This window comes from Vulpes lagopus, chromosome 1 (genome assembly GCF_018345385.1).
Source record: "Vulpes lagopus strain Blue_001 chromosome 1, ASM1834538v1, whole genome shotgun sequence".
In the NCBI taxonomy this organism is placed as follows: Eukaryota; Metazoa; Chordata; class Mammalia; order Carnivora; family Canidae; genus Vulpes; species Vulpes lagopus.
The window spans coordinates 154047227-154061594 of NC_054824.1; positions in this window are offsets into that span (position 1 = coordinate 154047227).

A 14368-nucleotide genomic window follows, 5' to 3' on the forward strand; every position below is an offset into this window, starting at 1 on the left:
AAAGAGAAAGAGAGAGAAAAACATAAAATTATAGACATACATTCTACTTTATGCCTCACAGCACAACTACTACAAATAATTTTATTACTCAGATAGTCTATCCCCATTTCTCAAACTGTATTAATCATTAATCACATCTGTCTATTTTCTGTATTTTTGGTGCTTTGACATCTTTGGGCCTGCCAATTCTGGAGGGACTAACCTTCCCAGAACCAGCCAATTCCTAGAGATAGCAAACAGTTCACCTTTGAGTATGCCTTTCATGTGCACACCAACAATCCAGAGCCCATATACCCAACCACCTACTTCATAGACTCTCACACTCTAGGCTACTTCTATTCACCTGCCCTAATCACCCCAGGGCCAGGAACCAGACAACTAAGGACAACTAAGGCCCCAAGCCCACTGAAATAATTCAAAGTAGCTAATCCTAACTTATTGGCTTGTTTTACACATTTCTTCACGTAAACTTCATGTCCTCCACAATAAAGGCCCATGTTCTTCTCTTACTTTCTCTGCCTCTGACTAACCTTGACGCTTCCCCATGTGGTGCTGCATGCCATGCTGTGCTTCCCATTTCTGGAATTTGTGAGTATAAAACACTTCTTTTTTTCATAACAGTCATTTCTGTGTCTGCATGTCTTACCTTATCTGACCAATATAAATCCCAGGTCCCCATGATGCAAACATTTAGTGAAAAGCCTACTTCATACATATTTTTTTGAGTCACTGGGTAGAGAGAAGGATGGAGAACACAGTCTTACTGGAGAGTAAGATTCCAGCTTGGCTCTCAGAGGTGTTGGTGTTCAGGACGGAGGATGTACTCCTATGTAGAGCCCCAGAAGGTGACTGGTTCACATGGGAGACAGAGGGCTGAAAATGCACATTTCCTGCTACAAGTTTTCAGGTAGAAGCCTTGGTCTTGAAGCACTGCCTTAATATTGTGCTATCATTGCATAGCTAACTCTTCACCCATATGCTAAGGACTAGATAGCAGGTCTGCTAGAGCTGTCAAGTCTTCCCTATTGGCCATTTTCAGGATATTTTTAAGCAGAATTCATAGAAAGAAATATAGTTTTCTGAATTATGTTTGTAACACATAAACAAAATTCACATTGCAACCGTGTATACCTATATAAATCATAATCACATACAAATCTGAAACAAAAGTTCACATAAGAAAATTTATCCTTACTATGTGCATTTCAAACTTTTCTCCTCATTTCTCTTTTCTTCTATGTTGTACCATTCATTAATCATGCTGGTCACAACCCACTAAATTGATTTCATGACTCACTGATGAGTCAGAGCATAGGATTTAAAAATCATTACTCTGAATACAGTGGATGAGAAAAATATGGTAGAATAAGTTTTCTCTGTAAGCTAACAAATAGGACAATGCTCACTAGTAAAACAAAATTTTCAGAGTCTGGGACCCAGTTATAAATATTTCTGTCCTTCCTTCACAAGCAATCAAATAGAACTATCATTTGGAGGAAGATTTTCCCTTTTTAAGGTGGAATAAAGATGGTAGGATTTTAGATTGAAGATCTAGATGGAAAAAGAAAGGTTTAAGGAGTTGTGTATAAAAATTTGCAGTAGGCTTCAACTGTGCTTTGTAATGTGTAAAGTCATGTTGGGTTGTAGGTACATGCTTATTCATTGTATTATTCCCTGTACTTTTTATATCACAGAATTGCATTTTAACAATAAAAAACAAATGGTAAAAATAGGAAATAAATAGCAAATACATTCATATAATGAGAATGAACTCAGCTATGAGAGATGAGATCTTTGAAAAAGAATTTTATATGACATATTAAATTAGAAACTTAATACCCAACAAGCAGTTTCTTAATATAAGCTAAAAACTTAGTTCTCATCTATTTTCCCCATATCTACTTTTATCCTCCTCTAAGACTTATTAATCATAATCCATTACTTATATATTATATAGCCAATTATATATTAATAATAGTTAATATTTATTTAAGGTATATGTTATATACCTTAAACTATACAATTTGTGTTACCTGCATTTTCTTACTTACTTTAAGGGAGGGTCACTACTACTATTACCTCTTTACATGTAAGAAAAATAGGGTTAGGAAGATTAGGTGATCTGCACCAAGTTACAAAGCCATTAAAGGACTGACCAAGCTAAGATCAAATTCAAGTGTATTTCCTTAACTTCCAAAGTCTACTGCCTCACAGGAAATAATGATGAAAGAAGTTAGGTAATGTTTAATTTAATCCCTGACTGGAATAGATCACCTGTTCAGAGAGAGTACATTACACTATTAGAATGCCCAGTCATTAAAGGGTAGAGCAGAGATAGCTGTGTTTATGGCTACTTGAGACTTGATGATGGAGAGTCCAGTAAGTAGAGTAGTTGGGAAAATCTGGCATCTTCTAGGCAATCTGCAAGGCAAAAAGAGTTTATTAATAAGCCACATATGGCTACACTCACCACATCAGTCAGACACATGTGACATAGACTGCCATAATAGCTGCCATGGGGCCTGAGCTAAAGTATTCCAGTATCAGGTTTTACAAGGAGTTGGTAGAGACTTGACACAACCACACAGTAGCAAGTCTTCTTGGGACAGACCCATTCTTTTGTGGTTTTGCCTTTTATACAATTTCTATTGTAAAACCACTTAATTCTCTACCTCTCCACCCTACTGAAATAAGAGCACTATTCAATTCAATATCCAAATGCCAGAAACTATAAGAATTGTTCTTATCCATGAAGAAGCACTCAGACCTAGATGACATAAAAAAGAGGTGCTGAGGAACAGAGGAGGGTCAAATACATAAGAACGTTGCGTTCGAACTTGCCAGAATTCGTCTCCACTTATCAGCTCTATGAATTCAAGCAAACGAATTCATGACTTTTTGAGTTCTTTTTCTGATGAAAAATTTTGTCTAACTTAGTCCTTTAATATACTTCCAAATTTGCCTCCCTGAAGTATAAAATATCTTTTTTCAGTTAGATGCATCTATTATGGGCTAAATTGTGTCCCTCCAAAATTCATATTTTTAAGTCCTAACCCTAAGTACCCCAGAATATAACTATATTTAAGATAGGATCTTTTAAGAATTAAAGTTACAATGAGGTCATTAGGGTGGACCCTAATCCAATTTTACTGGCTGCCTTATAAGGGGAGATTAGGACTCAGAGACACACAGAGGAAAAACTATTTGAAGACACAAGAAGACAGCCATTTATATGCCAAGGAGAGAGGCCTTAGGAGAAACCAACCCTGCTGATACTTTCATTCTGGACTTCCAGCCTCCAGAAGTCTGAGAAAATAAAGTTCTGTTGGCTAAGCCACCCATTCTGTATACTTTGTTATAGTACCCCTAGCAGCTTAATGTAACACTTGATACAAATTATGATGTTGGTGTTACAGTGGCCATGAAGGCCTACTCAAAAGGCCATGGACCCAAGCTAAGACTAACAGAGCCTCTGTATATTGCTGTGTGCCCAGTGCTGTTGTGAACATTCACCAGGGATTAAATAATTCCACCCTAACAGTGAATCCTGCAAGTATTACTATTACTGTCATTATACAAATGAGAAAATGGGTAACTAAAGAGCTTGTGGCACTTGCTTAGAATTTCGAAACTAGTCAGTGATAACAGCTGGGATTTAAGTCCATAGGCTATGCTCCTAACCAATAACAGTTTTTTTAGAACCTGTCAGAAAATAGTGTAACTATTTCAAAAGGACACTTTACTTCTATCGCCACTTTTCCTTCTTACTCTTCATTTCTTACCTATTCAACTTGCTTTTAGATCTTACCACTTTACTAAAACTGTTCGTACAAGAGAAAAAGGTACCTCTGCATCCCAAATTGCTGAATAAGGTTAGTTAGCATTTGGTATCCATTTCTCCCCCACGTACATTCCTCCCCTCAGCATCAAAAGTGATAAAAGGATAAAACTACAATTTTCAGACTCCATTGCAGGTAGAGTTCCAGGTATGATCAGGTTCAGCCAATGAAATGCATTCTTATAAGATTCAGAAAACTGAGATGGTGCCGATGCTCTCTTCCTGCTGAAATGGACAAGTGTGGTGCAAGCAGTTTTAGGGCCAGCTCCCTGGGTGGTGCAGGGGTGACAACAGCAGAAAAGGAACAGAACTGTGCTGACCACTGGATTTCCACGAGGAACATGTCAGTTTGAAACTAGTCATAAACTCCTGATTTTCACTATTCCTTCTCTCTCAACAGCTTCACAACACTTAACTCCATATAAAAACCCCATTTCTGCTTGAAATACCCAAACAATTTATTTTCTCAATGCAGTCTTATTCACTCACATAGAATCCAGAAGATTCTTCTCTTTTCTCATCACACTTGATTTCTGTGGCATTTAACATGCACGACTCCCTCATCATCTTGGTACTTCTTCTTTCCCAGTTTTATGAACATATTATTTTCTTCCATTTTTTTCTGAAAAAAAAATTCTCCCAGTCTCTTTCTTTTTTTTTTTTTTTTTTTTTTTTTTTTTATTTTTATTATTTTTTTTAATTAACTTTTATTGGTGTTTAATTTACCAACATACAGAAAAACACCCAGTGCTCATCCCGTCAAGTGTCCACCTCAGTGCCCGTCACCCATTCCCCTCCAACACCCGCCCTCCTCCCCTTCCACCACCCCTAGTTCGTTTCCCCGAGTTAGGAGTCTTTATGTTCTGTCTCCCTTCCTGATATTTCCCAACATTTCTTTTCCCTTCCTTTATATTCCCTTTCACTATTATTCATATTCCCCAAATGAATGAGAACATACACTGTTTGTCCTTCTCCGATTGACTTATTTCACTCAGCATAATACCCTCCAGTTCCATCCACGTTGAAGCAAATGGTGGGTATTTGTCGTTTCTAATTGCTGAGTAATATTCCATTGTATACATAAACCACATCTTCTTTATCCATTCATCTTTCGATGGACACCGAGGCTCCTTCCACAGTTTGGCTATTGTGGCCATTGCTGATAGAAACATCGGGGTGCAGGTGTCCCGACGTTTCATTGCATCTGAATCTTTGGGGTAAATCCCCAACAGTGCAATTGCTGGGTCGTAGGGCAGGTCTATTTTTAACTCTTTGAGGAACCTCCACACAGTTTTCCAGAGTGGCTGCACCAGTTCACATTCCCACCAACAGTGTAAGAGGGTTCCCTTTTCTCCGCATCCTCTCCAACATTTGTTGTTTCCTGCCTTGTTAATTTTCCCCATTCTCACTGGTGTGAGGTGGTATCTCATTGTGGTTTTGATTTGTATTTCCCTGATGGCAAGTGATGCAGAGCATTTTCTCATGTGCATGTTGGCCATGTCCATGTCTTCCTCTGTGAGATTTCTCTTCATGTCTTTTGCCCATTTCATGATTGGATTGTTTGTTTCTTTGGTGTTGAGTTTAATAAGTTCTTTATAGATTTTGGAAACTAGCCCTTTATCTGATATGTCATTTGCAAATATCTTCTCCCATTCTGTAGGTTGTCTTTTAGTTTTGTTGACTGTATCCTTTGCTGTGCAAAAGCTTCTTATCTTGATGAAGTCCCAATAGTTCATTTTTGCTTTTGTTTCTTTTGCCTTCGTGGATGTATCTTGCAAGAAGTTACTGTGGCCAAGTTCAAAAAGGGTGTTGCCTGTGTTCTCCTCTAGGATTTTGATGGAACCAGTCTCTTTCTCCATCTCTGATTTCTTTGTCTTTATCTCATTTGTTGGGATCACTTCTTCCTTCCGACCCTTAAGTGTTATCATCCAGGGTTCTGGCCTTTATTCTCTCTCTCTCTCTTTTTTTTTTTCTCCACATATACTCTCCCTTGATCATATCTTCTCCCATAGCTTTGTATACACCTTTTAAGAAGATAATTTTCAAGTGTTACCCAAACTCTGGAGCCAAATGTTTTGTGACTACTGGAATCTCTTCATAATATACCCTGCTGTCACTTGCAAGCCAACTGAACTCAGTACTTCGCTAGCTTTCTCTGCTCTATGTCTACCTCGGTCCCATTCTTTCCAGCTTCTGGTCATTTCCAGTAACCCCATCACTACTCATTTCCATCATGTGGGCTCAAAGTGCTCTTACAGATATATACATGTATGTGTAATACTGTCATTTATGTGTATATACAACTGCAACATGAAGTAAATTGACATAATAGTGATGTGAGTACATTGCAATGGGATCGACTAACTCTATAGCAGCAACTAACTCAAACTTTGATGACAGAAAAGGATTAACAGAGGAAATGATACTTGAATGGGGCCTTGTTGAATGGGGAGGATTTAGATGGGAAAACTAGGAAGGAAAGAATACTTCAGCTGAGGAAAGGGCAAAAGCTATGTGCATACCTGTTTGGGAGAAAGTCAAATTTTTGGAAAGCTGAAGGATAGGATGTGTGTGTGGTCAGGATATGTCAGGAAAAAGAACTGGAAAGTAAATTAAGTAATATTAAGAAGACCTGGGTATAATATTACAGAAATTCATACCTCAGCTTGTAAGCAATGAGAGATCCATTCAATATTTTAAGCCATAGCCATGGTATTTTTATATATATATATATTTAAAGCTCCATTAGAGAGCATTCAGAGAATATACTGGATGTATGGTTTTCTACCTGGATTCTACCAATCCTAAATAGGGTTATGGAGGAAAACAATTAAATATGAATTTAAACTGTGTATGTCATTATGTGCATTTTTCTAAAGAAAATGTCTATACTGAGACTGCCCAGTAAAATGTAATGTGAGCCACACATGTAATTTTAATTTTCTAGCAGTCACATAAAAATAAAGGAACATGCAAAATTAATTTTAAGCTAAAGTTTGTTTAACCAATATATCCAAAATAGAATCATTTCAACATTATGATTTATTTCACATCCTTTTTTGATATGAAGTCTTGAAACCAGGTATGTACCTTACATTTAAAGCACATCTTAATGTGGACTAGCCATCATTCAAGTATTCTATAGCCACACGCAGCTAGTGGCTCCTGTATTGGGCAGTGCAGGTCTATGCATTTTAATAGACTGTCAAAGGGATCCATGGCTTACCAGAAGATTAAGAACCAGTGAAATGGGGGAGAGGAGTGGCAGGAAGAAAAAAGTCATTTCACAAGTGCATGAAAGATATAAAAAGGAGCTGAACTAGAGCAAGAAGATTCAAGATCACGATAGGACTTGGTCATCAGCTATCCAGGAGGCTTGGCTGAGGGAGAGACAAAAACAAAAATGGCTGGAGGATTTCCAGTATTGGTAACTGTAAATTTGGAGATACCATCTATATCTCTCCCCTTATATATCCTCTAGAACTCTACCAAAATTATCTTCCAAATATAGAGTATGATCTTATCACACACATCCTTGCTCCATGGTCCTCAGCCATCATTTACCCTTTCCTTGTCATTTCCTGAAACTAGTTATTCCCTGCTCACTCCAAATGTCTGTTCACACCAACATCTGCTCTTTCATCCTCCTTATCCCCAGTGAGGGGCTTTACCCGGTTTCCTGGCTCTCCATGTACCTGTTTCACTCTTTTGGCTGCTCCCCATGCCACTCTGTTTGGGCATGGTCCTATGATCCTGCTTGAACCACCTGTGCCTAAACTTAACCTAAGCTATGTCAGCTTCACACTGCAGGATAAGAATAACTAGGACTTCGTAGGTTCCCTCTACCTTCAGGGGATTTATCGCTGGAAGGGAATTGGGATATCTGCTTAGAATCTCTTCCAAGGGACACTGAATAATTCCTAACGTCCATTGAATTTCTTCATATTGTCCTTTCACTAGTTCTGAGGATTTTTTCATCCTCTTACATTTGCATGTATTATTCCAACTCTACTCATTTGTGGTTGGAGTGACTATGAGTCTCTCAGTGTGTCTGGGGACAATCCAGACCTAGCCTCTTGTCCCAGCATACTTAACAGTTCCTCCTTTCACAATCAAAAATGTTCTGGTGTGGAAGACAGACCTGTTTTGACATTCAAAAGCTGAGCATTGAATAAATTCTTTTTCTTCTCAACCTTACCCCAAAGTATGGATTGCTGGATTGCTATAAAAATTGAGCATAAGGAGGAGTGCACACTAGCTACATTTTCAAAATATTCTCTTACTGCAGAAGAATGTTTCCCTATCATAATTAACAAATATAAAATAAGATATAAAATACTTTTATAACATATAAAATAACATATAATATAAATATTATGTATATTTATGCATATAATAACAAATATTACAATATTTATGAGAAATTTTTATATGTACCAATCACCCACTTTTCATAATGGAGAAACAGTAGAACTTTCATTCATTATCATTAAAATCAGGAGAAAAACAAACCAACGTTGATTGGTATCTATGTTACTGTGAAAATGCCCGTAGCCAATAGGATCAGGACCATTATTTTGTTAGTTTAGGACTGACTGAAACAGAGAAGTGGGGAAATCATTTATATAAAATACAATCTATATGTAAAACACATATAATCTAACATACATACAAAAATCTAGTCTGATATAAACTAGGAGCATTAGTTATTCACCAACAATGTCACCTCACACTATGTAATAAAATACATTTCACCTAAATTAAATTGAATTTATTTAATATTTCTTAAAATTAACCTATGTTAATAAATTACTCTTATTAAACTATTAAATTTTACAATGCGAATATAAACAAAAGAAAATATAGGCAAAAATTGGCTTCATCCCTGAATCGGAAATAGATTTCAAATATTGCCAAATAATGAAAAAAAGAATGAATAAATATGTTGATATATTGACAACACACACTTTAAAACTTGTATGCTGTATTTCTAAAATAGCATGGGTAGATGCATAGGGAAACAATACACTGTGGAAAAATTTATGATAATCATGACAAAAGGTTAATACCATCACTGTAAAAATTTATGATAATCATGACAAAGGGTTAATACCATCACTGTATAAAGATCCTACTTCATAAATTCAGAAAAATACATACTAAGATCTTAAAAGTTAAAGGAATAGAACGTATACAAATAAACAGTTTACAGAATAGCAAATGTACATGGCTATCATAAACACTGGCTCCTACAGTACAGATGAAAATAACAACCGAATTTGGGCAACTTGCCCAAGGCCTTCCCCTTGGTTAGTGTCTGACAGTGCATCCGAACCCAGGCTCACATTTGGTCACCATGCTCTACTGGCTCCTGGATGGCAAGAATGAATGGTAAGAGGCAACTGTAAGCAAATAAATTGGTTGACATGCACTAATAATTTAAAACACACACATTTCATTGTCCTGTCATTAAAAACAGGAAACAACAAACAATAAATCCCAACTTGAACAAATGAGAAAAAATGAATGACCACTAATAAGAAACTAGCAGTTTCATGTATTATAGAACAGCTGAATGTAGAAAGTTTTCCAGCAATTTTAGATACGTGTATGAGTAGCCTTTAACAGTATTATGTACTATAGACATTCCTTGAATTTATCATGTTTCTGAAAAACCACTCAAATGCCAAACATGGGAAAGCGGACCAGTGGAAAAATAAGTTTTAAGGGCAGTTGTTTTCAAATTTTAACGTGGCTAAGAGTCTTCTGAGGAATTTATTGAAATACCATTTCTAGTTCCCACCCTTATTCCTGGTGGAAGCAGAGGAATTTACATTCTTGAAAGTACCCCAGGTTATTCTGATGCAGGCTATCCATAGGCCACATACTAAGAAATAGTTTTAAGAAGTTTCAATGATCAAATTGCTAAAAACATTCTAATATCCTTAATTTCACCTCACATTTTAGGCACTATCTTTTACATGTATTTCCAACATTTTATATGTTTCTTAACTTTGTTTTCATTACTGAACACATAGCCAATGACTGAAGGATAGTAAGGGTCAAATGAGGATAAAAATTTGCCACTTTGGCTATACATAATTTCCATTTTCTACCTCCCATATCAGTTTTCATTAATTTTTATAAAATAAGAGGGATAAATACTATAAAATATTAAAATGATTGACAAACATTTGGTGTCAAAGAGACAAATGAAAGTTCACAAAGAAATGTACTGGAACCTGGAAAATATCTGAAATTTCTTTTCTGGGCAGAGAAGATGCAGAGTGGTGAACCATTCAGGATTATAGAGGACAAAGGTACTCAGAATGTGATTTGTATGAATCCCTTTAGGTTCGCATTAAGTTTAGCTCTGTCTGGAATCCTCCCTAAGGGGTGTTGAATGCCAATAAATAAGTGCACAAATAAATATTACATTAAGGAAGATATTTCCAGAACTGAAGAGCTTGAAATATTAGTCAGTTAGTGCATGGAATTCCAAATGTAGCATGTAGTAGGATGTCACCTTGAGATAATTAGTGTTACTTGAAAGCTGAATGTACAAAAACCCAGAACCATCTTTCAGAAGGTATCTTTTAAAATAACCCAGAATGTACAGATACTTTTACATAATAAAATTTTTTCAAGATTTTGTTTATTTATGAGAGAGAGAACAAGCAGGGGGAGGAGCAGAGGGAGAAGGAGAAGCAGACTGCCTGCTGAGCAGGAAGCCCAACATGGAGCTCCATCCCAGGACCCTGAGGTCATGACCTGAGCTGAACACAGACACTTGACTGACTGAGCCACCCAGGTGCACCTACATAATAAAATTTTTTTACAAATTTATTTATAATAGTGAATCTCTGGAAATAATTTAAATGTCCAATAAAAAGGTTTGGCTTAATGTATCCATAATCTAGAATATTATACAACCACAAAATGATGTATAAATAATCTTGTTTTAGATTTGAAATGCTCAGATATAATATCAAATAGAAAAGCAATATGGAAGTTTAATATATAGTGTGATCTCAATTGAGCAAAAAATGAATAGTCAGAAACCAATACTAAAAAATGGTGGAATTATGACTGATATGCTTTCTTTTAACTGTGCACTTCTGTACTATAAAGAGCTTTACAGGGATCCCTGGGTGGCGCAGCGGTTTGGCGCCTGCCTTTGGCCCAGGGCGTGATCCTGGAGTCCCCAGATCGAATCCCACGTCGGGCTCCCTGCATGGAGCCTGCTTCTCCCTCTGCCTGTGTCTCTGCCTCTCTCTCTCTCTCTGTGACTATCATAAATAAATAAAAATTAAAAAAAAAAGAGCTTTACAATAAGAATGCATTACTTTTTTATGGGAAAATTTTTATTGCAAGACAGAAAGCATAAATTGTGGAGTATGGAGGATTCAAATTCATATTCTAGATCCTCAGCTTTCCGGTTGGGGAAGCCGCTTGTTTCTTTACCTGTAAAATGAGAAAAATGATACCTAAATTGAAGTATTATAGTTAAGTTTAAATGAGTTAACCCCGGGGCGCCTGGGTGGCTCCGTAGGTTAAGTGCCTGACTCTTGGTTTTGGCTCAGTCATGATCTCAGGGTCCTGGGATGGAGCCCCACATCTGGCTCCGCACTCAGTGGGGAGTCTGCTTGAAAGTCTCTCTCTCTCCCTCCTCCTCTGCCCCTCCCCCTGCTCTTTCTCTCTCTCTTTCAAATAAGTAAATAAATTAATCTTTTAAAAAATTAGTTAACCCACTGAAAGTGCATAATGATCAATAGACCCTTAAAAATGTTAGATCTTTCTCTTAATTTACCCCAATTCCAGTGACGATGTGGTAAGAAGTTATTCAGTAGTGCAATTCAAGAAGAGAGTAGAGGGCCAAGGCACTGGGGTTTGTTATGTGATTTATATGAATGCCCTGGGGTCTCACACTAAGCTCAACCCTGTCTTGCATCCTGTCTACAGGTGACTGCCAATACACACATACATAGATATTAAATTAAAGAATCTTCTTGATAATATGAAACAAAAAAAATTGACTCTGCCTGCAGACCTATTTGCAAAGACATGGGGTGTGTCTATTGGTTTTGATTTCTTTACCCTCCTAAGATCTGATTCTATTGTCTGAGCTACAGATCAATGTTACCAATCAATTTAGTCCACTTTATTAACTCCTAATATGCTGACACTTGGGTACAGAAGTTTAATCGATATTTTCTTAGGGGGTGACCACATGCATTTCTTCAATATTCATGAATTTCTGAATTCTCAAGATTAACAGGACGTAAGCGTATTGTTACCCAGTCCCCATAGATCAGTGACTCCTCGACCCTGGCTCTGTAACTACTTTTGATGAGAAAGTCTCTACCAAGGCACCAGCTGGGAAGGAGCCTCTCACCCTTGCTTTTCTAACAGGACAGCCCTGCAGTCCTTATGGGGCCAAGCTCGTTCTGAGGCTGGCCAGCTGTCTCCCTGTCACTGATCCCGCAGGGAGATATGTCATTTTCGGAAGTTCACGCAGGGCAGCCTAAGATTCACATTAATACAAGACAGAGGTCAAATGCTGTTCCGTACTAACTTTTGTTCCCTTCCAAATATATCAGGAACGTTTGCTTCAGCTCCTTTCAGACAGCAGGAATGTGTGTGGGGGAGAACAGGAGCCGCAGCAAGGACTGTTTTATTTTAATTCTGGCTCTGGACTGGAGAGAGGAGACCTGATCAATCTACTTTGTAAATAGCTTGGACCAGAGTTTAAGAAATAATAGTACTGTATATTGCCATTCTTAACAGAAACTAATTAAAAATTAACGCTTCCTACTATTATAAGCACAACTAGAGAAAATGTCTCTGGAATATTTAAATTCCGTCCATCCCTCCAGAAATTGCTCTGATATGTAATCAATGGATGTTATGCAGCAGTTAGGCAACATGTCTATTAAATAGAATATACCAGAAGAAGAGGAGGAGAAGTGTTTCTTACCACAATGGCACAAGCAGCCTTTTATTCATTTAACAAAGCTGATTAGTATGTCTACTACCAAGAACTATGCTGGATACGTCTATGGGGAAGGGTTATCGATACCCATCTTTCATAGATGGGGAAACTGAGTCAGAGAGAGGTCGAGTGAGAGATGCTGATGGAGGTAGGGCTTGAACCTGAGCTGTCTGAGTCCAGGATTCGTTCTCTTTAATTGTGAAGCTAATCTGTCTGGGCAGTTTGCAGTAAAGTAGGGGCATAGACTATGTTCACTAAGAATAACAAGACAAAAAGAGAGACTTCCTATAATGGGAATTTTAGAAGAAAGGGAATGCCTGACCTACTACAAACAGAGGAAGGTGAAGGACAGGGCGGCATCAGGCTGAGACTAGAAGGAATGGCATGAATTTTCAAGGTGGAAAACTACTTCAGAAAGAAGAAAGTGCACATGAAAAACCACAGAGGTATAACTCTATGTGCCATTGCTCAAAACTTTGCTTATATAATGGGTAATTTTTACACAATGTTGGGTGGTAAGTCTTAGTATTCCCATTCTGCAGATGTGGAAACTGATTTCTGTAAAGTGATAAGTCATTAAGGCTGGTAAGAATGAGAGCTCCCCCTTTGCTATTGTCTTTCTGAGAGGGCACTGAAGAAGGAAAGGATTGGTCAAGACACATTCAGAGGGCCTGTTAGTCTGGATGTTCATTACAGCATGGGCTCTTTCCGCTCTTCCAGAGGATCATGGTCCTTGTGACCACGTGTCAGGAAATGAGCTTCAGCAACAGTCACCAAGTGATTCCTGTGTACACATGAGCCTTTTATTCAAAAAGTATATATGGCACTGGGATGAAGAAAGATTGAACACAGAATGGAGAATTAGGTGCCAAATTTGATACATTTTTTGTTTGCTCTTTTATGGGAATTTCATTACATAGTGTTCACATTAGCATAATATCTAGTGTGAGTGAGACAAGTGGATATTTATCTATTAATAAGCATACTGGATCTTACCTATGCAAAAGAATTCTGGTATCTGAAAAATGACTTAAAATGTATGTGTCAGTCAGCTGAGACTATATTAGGTTACAGTCACCAAGTGACCACAAAATCACGTGGTTTATGACAACTAAGGTTTACCTCTCATCCTCATATCTGTCTCAAATTGGCTACGTTCATGCCATCCTGATTCAGAGACCCAAGGACCTTGCTGGTCTCCTGGAAAGAAACAAGAGCAAGTGGAGAACTGGTAACCATGCATGGCTCTAAAAGCTATGTTTGGGAAGTACACGTGTAAATTGTGACCAGAGCAAGCCAAATTGCCAAGCCACAGTCAGAAGAGAGGGCATATATAATCCCTCTTAGGGATGAGTCCTGCAAGGTGGGGAAATGAATATCCTGAACAATAACACAATCAACCACCATTAACCACTTAATTCAAACAGTATTTCTATTGAATAAAATAACATTCTCTTTCTTTAGAATTACATTATGAGTCATTTTATAATCCGCATAAAGTCATATTTCCATTAACAAGCTAACTCATCAATCAGTAA